Source organism: Ochotona princeps, chromosome 20, assembly GCF_030435755.1.
Source record: "Ochotona princeps isolate mOchPri1 chromosome 20, mOchPri1.hap1, whole genome shotgun sequence".
In the NCBI taxonomy this organism is placed as follows: domain Eukaryota; kingdom Metazoa; phylum Chordata; class Mammalia; order Lagomorpha; family Ochotonidae; genus Ochotona; species Ochotona princeps.
Genome location: NC_080851.1, coordinates 20,571,808 through 20,584,182, shown reverse-complemented (window position 1 = coordinate 20,584,182; position 12,375 = coordinate 20,571,808). Strand labels below are relative to the sequence as shown.

The 12,375-nt window shown below is 42.1% G+C and overlaps 1 protein-coding gene across 5 annotated transcripts in view; it reads right to left on the bottom strand.

Annotated features, from left to right (window-relative positions):
• Positions 1-12,375, bottom strand: part of ELMO1 (engulfment and cell motility 1) — a 497,188-nt gene that overhangs the window by 132,344 nt on the left and 352,469 nt on the right. The gene's annotated exons all lie outside the window — the stretch shown is intronic.

Below are 12,375 nucleotides of genomic sequence, written 5' to 3'. Positions count from 1 at the left end.
AAAGAGAGGTGTATAGAGTAAATTCTGTCAGGAAGCCCTGCTTGGAGGAGAGCACCAGTGGAGGGAGTGGGAATTCAGAAAGTTATTTGTTGTTTTAATAAGGGAGACTTGAGTGCATTTATATGCTGGTGAGAAGACAGCATCAAGAGGAGATTGACACAGCCAGAGGACTTGGCTGGGGACACAGTCTTCACCTAGCAAGGGGCTGCTGAGTGCCAGAGCTGAAGCAATGCACAGGGTCATGTGTTAGCTCCACGCAGCGATGGGCCAGAATGCATGCTCCCTCCTTCCCAGCCTGCAGTGCCGGGAGAATCCTCTGGCCTTCCACCCAGGGGAGCAGCCCGAGTACTTCACCAGGACTGAGATGAAGCACAGGCAACTTCTAATTCTGGGATTCAGAAATGGTCAAATACTGGCCATGAGATACTGCTAGATGTATTCTGCCTAAACATGGTTCATAATCTTCTCAATGACTATTAGCATCCACAGTTTATAGAGGAGGAGGCTGAGAAACAGGGCAGGTCACACAGCTGCTCACAGTCCTTCAGTAAGGCAATGATGGAGGTCAAATTTGAACCCCCGGGGTTTGGTGCAATAGTGGCTAAATCCTCACCTTGTATCTGCCTGGATACCATAGAGATCCGGTTCACATCCCAGCTGTTCAACTTCCCATCCAGCTCCCTGCTTGTGGCATGGAAAAGCAGTAGAGGATGGCCCAAAGTCTTCTTGGGACCCTGTACCCATGTGGGAGACCCAGAAGAAGCTCCTAGTTCTTGGCTTTCGATCATCTCAGCTCCGGCTGTTGCACTCACTTAGAGAGTGAATCAACGGATGGAAGATCTTCCTCTCTGTATTTCCTTCTCTCTGTATATCTGCCTTTCCAATAAAAAAATAAGTCTTTAAAAAAAACACTTTGAAGCCTATGTCTTATGTCCAAGATCAAGGCTCTCAACTGTTAAGATTTTACTGCAATTTACTGTGGTGAGTAATCAGAGAACTAGCTATTGTGCATAACACAAGAACATTGCCTCAGGTAGCCACAGTATTTATCAGCAACTGCCTCTGGTTGAACTATATTTGACTTTTTATGTTTCGGGAGAAAAGATATATTCAAATATTCTCAGGTTCGTATGGCTCTACACAATGGTGTTTGTGTATGTATGAATTCCCAAATGTTTCTCTTGATCTCTCAGCCATAAGGGCAGGAGGAAGATGGAGGAAATCTGCAAAGACTGGGCTGCTGCATGATGGCTATAGTTCTCCAGGATCAGCCAATTCTCACCCAAACTGGTTCGTAACTTGAAAATTTAATGCATACAAAATTCTGGTAAATTGCACTGCCCCAAATGTGTACCTTTTATTTCTTTTTTTTCCTAGTATATGAAGAAGCAAATTATCTGTTTGAAAAATTAAAAGACAGTTCCCCAGTCCTTACTGCCCAGTGTCTGCTTAGCTGAGGCTTAGGAACAGATCTCTAGGCATGCCTAGTGCCCTGATCACAGTAAAACATGACAAGTGGCTTTTCCTAACAAACTTGAGGAAGAAGAGTATGTCCACTGATACATACTTTTAATACAATCAGCACATTTTAATAGGAACAGCAGCATCTTTGAATGGTCCATGGCTTTCTTTCTAACCCTTTTCTACTTGTGCTTTAAGAACACAGAGTGGCTAGGGAGCTTTCGGACAGAATCCCATGTTCTGTGATTCACAAAATGGAAATCTGGCATTATATGCCAATGACATTTACTTCTGTGGCAGCTCAAGCGGCAAAAAGCCATATGCCATACACCTCAGAGCCAGCCAAGCCAGGCACACAGGCATTCGGGTGAGAAAGGAGAAAAACAGGGCCCAGAGACATTTTAGGGGGAGAGCCGGTTGCCTCCAGCACTGAATATTGACAACCTCTGTTGCAAGAACCCAGTTTGCCCATTCCCATGAGACCCCTTGGGGAATGCCATTGTTCTTCAGATTTAAGGGAACATTGGGAGATAAAGGTAAAATACTGAAAGCAATGTTTGTGAGCAGTGTATCCTGGTTTGTAGTTGATGTGCCCACTGCATAGATGTGCCAGGGTTGATACTAATGCCCTAAACAGAGGGATGGCCGGAAGTCATGGGGCTCCTGGGCACTGGGGGGGGGTCTCCTAACAGCCACCCTAAGAAAGAAAGGAACCCTTATTTTCCCCACTAGTCTGTGAGCAAAGCCAGCGGGGAAACTGAGTGCACCCTGAATGAGTGATACAATCAAGGAAGAAAGGCAAAAAGTCAAACAAGGAGAGAGGGGTCTAACAAAGCTCCCTGAAACAGTAAATTCAGTTTATTTGTTATACTTCAATGTCTCTAGGACTTTCCATTCATTTCACTCACAGGTGGAAACAGCACTGCCGTTCTAATCCTGGAACAAATGGCTAGAATCATCTTAGAACTTCCTAAAAGTATCACCATCCACAGGAAAGATTTTGATGGAAGAGTCTAGAAATGTTTCTCTATGAGGACTACTGGCACTTTGGTCATGAAAAAAAAAATCATCACTCTGTAGAACTGTAAAAATACTTAGTATGGCCCTAGGAATTGAATGATAGTGACTATCCATATCAAAATGGTATCAATTACTTCAGCTCATTGGCCCAGTGGACTGTTTTGAAGGAATGAATTTAACATCTCAGGCTGTTCATGCATTCAACCTAAAGAAATTAAATGGACTACCTGAAAAGTATCTGAAAGCTATTAGCCAAAAAAAGCTATAGTTCTTGTTTCCAAAGACAGAGACTTCACTTGGAAAGAGATTTCTAAATAAGTAACCATTATAAAAGATATTTTCCAACAGAAATTTTGACCTCTTTGCTATGGTGGGGGAGCCGAGAAACATGTTTCTATTCTGAATGAAGATGAGATGATAAATAGCTTACTCAGGCGGCACTTGATTTTGAAATTTAAGGGATAAAGCAGAATTTCAACAGGCAGATGTGCCAAGACCTTTCTGGCAAAGAAAATGAGAAAGAATTCATGTCCAAGATAGGACTGTGTCACAGCCCAGCAAGATAGTGGGTCCACTGGAGTGTGCAAGGCATCTAAGGCAGGTGCATGGTAAAGATAACAGGATGAAGATGGGAAAGTATGTTTGACTAATGAAGGAGAAAAAAAGAATATTTTGTTAAGGTCATGAAACATCAGGAGTCAGGAATAAAAATAATGAAGAGCATGATCTATAAGAACCATGCTGGAGGAAATGTGAAAAGTAGTGTGATTTCAAAGTTAAGAGAAAGGTTGGGAGAACACTTGGTGCCGTAGTCAGTTACTGTCATATTAACACTGTGTAACAAGCAATCCAAACAACTAAGAAGTCATTCTCATACTCAAAGATCCGTAAGCCAGCTCGTTTTAACATGGAGTGCTGTGATCTGACAGGAAACTGTTCCATATGTCTCATTTTGACTCCTAAAATGAACAGGCAGGAACCACTAAGGTATGTATTTCTCATAATACTAGCAGAAGTATAAGAACCCGACCCAATCATAGAAGAAATAAGCAAGCTTTTCTTCAATCTCATGTCCAAGTTCATCTCACTGGCCAAACAGGTCAACAGCTGAAGGGTGGAAGACAAACACTTCACCAGTTTTTGATGTGAAATCATAATTCTACCATTCGGCTCTGAAACACTGCAGCAGTCATGCAATCCACTAAACGGGGTAAAAAGAAGGACCATATGAACCCAGATAGTGATGAAAAGGCTAAAAAGATCAGGAGTTGTGATAATAACTTTGACCACTAATTGGGTTCACAAAGAATGACAAGTCTACGTTTTCAAATTGAAACTAACTAGACTGCCAGAACCAGAACCAACATGTCCTATTACAGCTGTATTCCCAGTGCTAACAAAATGCCTACTCACCATGTTGTATACCATCTCCCCCGCCGCTGACAAAACAATCGTTGAAAGCATGGATAACATTTAACATACAGGGTGGAATGTGACACTGTTAATAAGATGGGATTCTGATATGGCCATGCTGTTCATATGATGGCTGTGGGATAGTAACTCTGGATACCTTCTAAATCCCAAGAATTGTGCCAGGTATGAGAACACAGTAAAGTCAAAGCCTGGCTCAGGAAACCCAGGAATTGCAGTTCACTGTGATTAAGTCCTGGGAAACAGGTAGGAAAACATGAAGAAGCAAGGGGAGAGAGAGAGGAAGGGAGGAGAAGAAACATACAAATCCTAACTCATCTCCAAAATCCAACTTTCAACGATTATTTTTCTCCTGCAACAATTGCCACAAAATAGGAGAAAAGGCTATCACATTCAGCCTTGCTTTAGTACTTTTTAAAAAAATTAACTAGAGAGTGCGAGTCAGAGATCATATCAACTGGTTCATTCCCCAAAGGCCCTCAATAGGTGGGGACTGGACCAGGCCAGAAATGGGAATTCAATGCAGAACTCCCAAGTGGGGGGCAGGAACCAAATTACCTGAGCAACCATTGCTGCCTCTCAGGGTCTATGTTGGTAGAAGGCTTGAGTCAAGAGCTGGAGCAGGCTAGTAAACCCACGCCCTCAAATACAGGCTGCAGGTGTCTGACTGCACTCTTAGTCATGAAGCCAAATGCCCACCACATGGCACCTCCATTACATGGTACCTTTTTCTTACCTCTAAAACCCTGTTTCTGTTTCTAATTTAGTACTATGCATGGGGATCCCATTGGCCTGTCAGTGTGGGGGCTGAACAAAGCTCCTCACTGGTTTAGTTCTTATTTTGTAATATGATGGTGGATGACCTTGACCCATAATGCATTGTTGCACAGACACAGAAGCACAAGTTTTATAAACCTCCACAGGTATATAATAAGATAAATTAACAACTGAATATGCATACTTAAAACTTCAGTATGTATTTGTATTCCTGCCTTCTTACACTTGGCATTTTCACATAGTATTTGGGAATCTCACTTGGAGCCTTTGCTCTTTTCTCCACCTGTTTTGAAGTCTCTCTAAATGGATTTTTCTCCTTTTCTCTTTCTGATCTTACCGAGGCCCCTCTTCTCCCTCCCACCTTCAACGCTTCACAGCATCTGGCATCCTAGACTGGCCACAGGGAGCATGGACATGATATACCTGAAGCTCACCTGCTTTACCTTAGAACACATGTCTCCTGCCAGAAGGGAGAGCTCAGCCTCCCATTTAACATACTTGCCTTTGCAATTACAAGATAAATATTTTCTTTTTAAATCAATGAGGGTTTGCAGCTCAGGAGGTTTCTACTTAATGGCATCCTTTTTAGGTATCCAACCCTGATTCTTATCTGCCCTTTAATTCTAACTGCCTAAAGCTCATTCAGGCTTATGTAAATTGCAGGTAATTTCTTTTTAATTGGATATATACTAATCAAATGGTTTCTGTGCCATTATCAAATCCCTGTTACAATCCGCAATGGAAGCTGGAATTCAATCCATAGGAACATGTGAACTATTCATACACAACCCCAAAATGCAGTTAATAAAACGGAAAGAAGTTTGAAAAGTTGCTGAGCAGAATCAGATAAAGCAGTTGATCTAGAGGGTCATCGGTATTCTCATGTTGAGGGATGGGCTAAAATTGAACCAATAACGTATCTCATTGATGCATATGCATCTGATGCATCACATGGCTGTCCATAATGAAAGAGTAATTATCTTTTCTTAAAACTGGCAAGTCCCAGCAAGCTGCATAAGTAAAGAAAGATATACTGACTCTAGTAAGTCTTTGGAAGTGAGACAAGCCACATGTGTGCCAGATTTTGAGCATAAAGGCACACTCAAGAACTTTTTCTGTTGTTAGGTTTATCCAAAATTACTTGTAAGACTTACTCACCATAAACACAAGTGGTATAAATGGTCTGGTGACACAGCAATGTCCAGCTAACATTCACAATTTAAACAGATTTTAAAACAGTTCAACACAGGTCAACAAAATCTCTTTCTTTCTTTCTGGATGACGCAGCACCCTCTTCTGCTCCTCCTTGGTGAATTCAGGAGCAGCTGAGCAAGGTGTTGGGCACACTGGCATCCTCCCAGGACAGGACGTGGGCACAGGTGACTCCACCCTCTCAATGATCCTCATCAATGGTGCACAGGCACTGTGATGAACATTCCATTTAGTCACTTCCATTTGAGTGAGAAGCTTGCCTACAACCTCTGGGAAACACTTGCTATCAGCAATGCCACAGGAATCTTTCCTTCTTGAAAGCAATTAGAATCCTGAGTCACTTTTTTCCCAATGTGATACTAGTGTTGACTGGTGCCGGCTCCAGGTGTGCATGGAACCAAGCAGTTTACCGGCCCAACACTCCAAGCCACAGGGTTAGCCCAGCCCTCTCCCTCCTGCAAAGGCACTGGAGCTGATGCACAGGTCATGTGGCTGGAAGCACAGGCCTGGGCTCCTTGATTACCACCCTGCCCAGCCCCTGTGTCTCCCACAATTCCTTCCTTTGCAGCAGGCAGGTTGGGAAGAAGCAGGGGTATCCCTTGGCACCAATAGGGAAGGAAAATCAGACAACAAGGCTTCTCCATCATTTGGAAATTTGTCTTCACAAAGGTCATAATGCTTGCCTACACCCAAACCACAGATCAATTTCTTCACATAGGTAAGTATGAAAAAAATCTGTGTTTATAGATATTCAAAGATCTTGGGAACGTAAGCAGCATAGTTATATTGCAAGACCAGGCACAGATCACAATTCAGGTTTTGCTTATAGAGATTGGGACCTCTCCTCTGTATAGGGTAATCTGCATTAGCAAACCACTGACAACTGTCATGGTTGCCACTAACAGTTCACAGCAGAGCAGGGACTGCATAGTTCAAGGACATGTTCAAGGCCACACGAATGAGGTGCCAGGCAAGGATTGCCACTGAAGTCTTCTGCTGGCTCTTAGATGTTGTTCCTTCTGGACATCATGTAAATTTCACCCTTTGGAGCATGAGCATTAGTTCTCACAGAAGAGAAAAAACCTGCTCTTTTTGTGCATAAAGCACAGCTATGCATTCATTGCATAAACAGATACACAATGTATCTGTAATTACACTTTCAGCAGGGAGGGTGATTTGGGAGAGAAAAGGTCCATAAAAGATCCTTATGGGGTGATGCACAAGAGGTTGAGAAATCCCATTCTCCACCACAGTCGCCTCCCAGACTTGACCAGGCCCATGTTACTTGATATTAATACCCTGCACACACTGAAATCTACATCATCAAATTCCTGTTAAGAAATAAGGTAGCAATGTCATTGTCTTGGTTTTCTTGTCTAGACACTGTAACTAATATCAATGGCAAATTGCATGGGAAAGGGTAACGTTACCTTAAATGAATAGCTTAACAGTATAACACACACTGCAAACCATTTGCTACTGATTTAGTGGGACACATCAAAAGAAAAAAAATAAATCTATACAATGCATTCATTTCTAGAGAAGTCTGTCTTATGGCAAATCCAAGGATCTTTGTGAAACAGCAGAAGCCATTTGAATAAATACTTGTTAACGGCTTGGACAGCTGAAAAATGGATAACCTTATTGTATGACATTAGAGCTCTTTAAAAGACTTCTCCTCTACTTAAATATTCATGTTTCAATTAAAACATACACCTACTTTATTAGCTGCACCAAGCCTAGTTCAGATCAATAACAGCAACACGAGATGGAATTCTAATGAAGATAAACAGCCCTGAGTTCTCCCCCGCTTTCCCCTGGGCACTGACGCACAAAGCTTCCTTTCACGACTTGCTCCAAGATATTTTACAGTCACCTGCCTCATGCAAATGAGAAGATTCATGTTTATTCATGGTGAGAGTTACAGACCACCTTTCATTCCCTAGGCCAGCTCTGCTCACCAACACTGCCTGCATCACTGTGGTGTTGGGCTGGCCCAGGAAGGGGACTCCTGAATATGTAATTGCTCCTTTCAGGCAGGCTCAGAAAGTCAGTAAGCTGTAAGCCCCGCAGCAAGGACAGTGGACATATTTCCCACTCTCATTCATGGGTTTGCTGCCTTTGTACGATTTCCAGCACAATCTCCTTTGTTGACCATACCAGAATGCACTAGGTGCGACTGAGAGGTGATTATTTGCTATGGAAAATCTTCCAGGGATTTTTCTCAGGATGTTTCCTTCTGACTTGCTCTCTGCAATCCTTCCTCATTGAGATTTTCTCTCATTGACAAGCATGCAGCTCAGGGTCTGGCCAGAGGCAGCTGCGGCTTTGTTTAACCAAGCCTTGGTTCTCCCATGCATGGTCCCTGCTGTTATGAGCACTGGATTCTCATCCCACAAGCCTGAGATTTTTAACCTCCATTGTGTGCACTTAGCTTAAGGGGATGCTGTAAAACATTTCAAAATAGTACTTTTACTCTAGAGTGACCGCATTTTTCAGCTCATTGGTTTCTTCCATTTTGGTAATTTGAAAGAGTGGCAAAGTCATCTGATCCCAACTTATACCACTGATTTTGAGAGCATCTAAATAGTGACATGGTTATGAGCAAAGATTTTTAAAAAGGCTCCGCTATCCTTGTAGAGGGCTGGACAATTAGGTCACTGCGAGGGAGGCCTTAACTCTCACTAGCCACTAAGCAGCTGATGAATGACGGGACACAGCAACCTTTAGGCTGACTTACAGCGTGTTACGTGGAAAATGAAATTACCCAATGTAACTGTTGGAAAGAAGACTCTGCTGACACCCTTCAAATCCTCAGCCCAAAGTCCATTTCTGCCAAAGTTAAATGTGTTATTAATTCAGTTTAGAATTTAACGTGGGATTCAAGGCTTCACTTTTTTTTTCCTTTTTACCATAATGGCTCCCCAAAATATCTTTTTTTGAAAAGGGCAATTTACTCATTTTTCACAGACAGGATTTATCTTATTAAAGGTAAAAAAAACCCACCACACTTTATGGCTGCATCCAACATTTACTTCTTTAAGCATTTTCACATTTATTATTTCAACTTCATATCACACCACTCAGAGAGAGGGCAATGGGATACTAGGATCCATTTACCTTTTTATTTTAAAATGTTCAGGCACAGAGCTCTTGAGTGCAAGTGTGAGGATTAGAACCTAGATAGTAGAAGCCATTAACACACGCATGACTCCATCAGCACACGCAATTTGTCCTAGTTGATGATGTGTGTCACATGCATCAAGTGATGGCAATACTAGCCACAAAAAGCACCTTCAGTGATTAAGTCTACCTTCAAGTGCCTCCCTCCCCTAGTGAACTGCTTAGGCTGTGGTTCTAATGGGTATTGGAACAACAACATTTTCAAAAACCATGCAAGTGATTCTAATGTATGGGCAAGATTATGAGACATCACTACAAATACATATTTTGTAGTGTACACTCTTGTTAGGATGTTTGGAGTGGAGCAGTCATCCACAGTCACTTTGAATGAGATCACCATACCTCAAATATTCAAATCACTTGCATCCTTTTCCCTACTCTGCTCAAAAAATAGGGCTTCAAAGAAATGATTATGGGGCCACTTGTGTGCCGAAGTAACCAGCTGCAGCTTAGCACTTCTCTAATACCCATAAAAATGAATAATGCATGCTCTCAAATATTGGTAATAAAAGGCAAAAACATAGAATGCAAACTCAATGGCCTGAATCAATGGATTATTCTGCAGGCTGCTATACTGAGAAACTGAAAGAAAGTACTTTTCAAGGCATAAATATTTTAATCGCTCTCCAATTCTACTTCTCTTACATAAATAAAAAATATCCCATCTGCTGCCTCCCAAGCCCAGAAAAGCAGAGGACAGCTGCTTTCCCAAACATTCTCCCTGACACTGGCATTAACTACCAAGCTCTAGATATCTATAAATTGGTATCCCGAGCAAAGGAGGTTGCAGAAGCCCCTTCTACTTCTGATAGAATCTAGTGTGGTTTGTCAAACAAATCCAAATTTTAAACTGGAGGTAACTGCTTCTCCATGGTTTCCCCCATGATGAGACAAAGAAGACAGATAACTGAGCCATTTCTACAAAGATCAGAGTCTCTGGCTGAATGAATTCACCTACCATGCCCTGTTCAAAATGGTGAGAGCCTGAGACACTGTCCCAGAAAGTTCAAAAGGAAATGTGTCTCTTGATGAGCTATGTAAAAATAATTCTGAATTCAAACTTAGGGCAGATTTGGAAATAAGAAAAATATGAAATCGACTTGCAATTTCAAACCTACATTTGTTCTTAAGTTCAATCTCATCTGCTGGCAAGTTAATACAAGAAAAGTGAAGTGATTTCAATTTCAGCTCTTCTCTCTTCTCCAACTTATTATCGGGTAAAGTGACACAGTGTGTGATAGGGAGGTGGTTGGGGAAAAAAATCAGAAAACCAGTCTTCCCACTGAACTACAGGCTCTTGCCCAGGTCCCTTCTTTAAGAAAGGTGGGTTGAGGCTGAACAGGGACTTAAAAGAACAACGACATAATTGTATCTGTATTTGAGCAGCCAGGAACTTTGTGACCAGGATTACATTCAGCAGCACAAAGAACTAACAAACAAAAGACTTATCCGTCGGTGTTACATGAATTTAAATGGATCTACACTCCTACAAATCCAATAGAGTTACAAATCAAATACACCTTGTGATGGGCAGAATAATGGCTTTCTCAATGATGCCCATGTTCCAATCCCCAGAACCAGCAAATGTGTAACATTAAACAACAAAGGAGAATTTAGGTTGCAGGTGGAATTAAGATTGCTGTCCACTGCCCTCCAGATAGGGAAATGGTCAAGGCTCCTGCAGGTGGTCCAATGTAATCATAAGGATCCTTACAACGTTGAGGATCAAGGAGAAGAGGGAACAGATCATTGGCCAAGACTGGTGCTTTAAAAGTGGACAAGGAGAATATGAGCTAAGCAACACAGGAGCCTATAGAAGCTGGAAAAGACCAGGAAATTGAATGGGCCTCTTTCCTCAGGCCTCCAGGAATAAACACGGCTCTTTCCATGCCTTGAGTCCAGCCTACTGAATCCCATTTTGGCCCCTGAACTCCAAAACTGTACATGTGTATGCTCTAAGCTGCCAAGTTTGTGGTAGTTCGGTAGAGCAGCAATAGGAAAATGATTACACTTGTGACAAAAGCGCATATATATGATGTGTTTTTTTGGTCACAAAAGCAAGCATAAAAGGCAAACAGTAAAAATATTTGAGAATATTAAAATTTCTAATTATGTAAAGATTGTCAAAAATATAATTAAAAATGTGAAAAAAAAGAATATTAAAATTCCTTGTTTTTCCCATCAAAGACTGATTCATAACTAGTATCTGCTCTTGACCAGTGACATAACACACGGTAATCAGTGAGGCAGCTCTCCTACAGGAGCAGGTGCGCTGGCACACAGGGCTGTGGACAGGATGGCACTCCCAGTGCAGTGTGGGAAGAGTGGCACCGGTAAGTGCAGAGTTGCCATGGCCACTTTGAAAGACTACTGATTTAGCTCTCCTCTTCCTTTTGACTTAATAGTACAAAGGCCAGCCAGCTCCTCCTTTCCTCTCTCCCAAGGATGATCTGCACCTGAATTGCAACATCTCTTACAATCAAATGAAGTGCACTTAGGAGGTGGCAGTTCTAATCACATGAATGGGCTTCCTTCCCCCACTTGATTCCTCCTGGAATCAAGCCTCACCGCAGGCACACCACGTTCAGTTCTAGATTGTGGCTTCCAGATCTCAGTGTTGTCCATAACAGGGCACTGCTGGGGTCTGTTTCTATGGATTCGCTAGATGACCCAAGATACAAAAAGAAGATAAGCAACTCAAGGAATGATCTGTCTGCCTTAACAGCAGCTGACAGCACTAGGCTGGGGAAGCTGGTCAGGTTCCAATCTGTTTAAAGAGCCGGTCCATCCATTTCCTGCATTTCCTTTTTTCCTCCCCACAAACTAGTATTGGTTCAAGATGCTACAATTCAGAAATACTGCAGGAGAAAAGCGTGAGGTATGAATTGAGAGAGGGGGACAACAGGGAAGAGTAGCTGGAGCCCCAGTTTTACAGTAACACATGATGCAGGATTTCATGAAGGTCCTACATATGACTTTGAGCCTAGATTCTTAATAGTTACATCCTTGGCATCCAGGTGAATGAGAATGGGTGATGGGCCAATCATATTCAGGGCTATATAGAAGCACATCATGATGGTGAAAGGTCAAAATACACCTATACTAACCGTAAAACCAGTTGTTACTAGCCTTGGTGAAGGATAAAGATTTTACTTATCACGAAAATCATGGACAGTGTTTGTTTTCTTGGAGTCAGAGTTAACACTTTTCTATCTCAACATTCAAGCATAAATGGAAATAAAGTCTCATGCTTGCAGGAAAGTACTAACTAGAAAGCCAAAAGATGCCTCA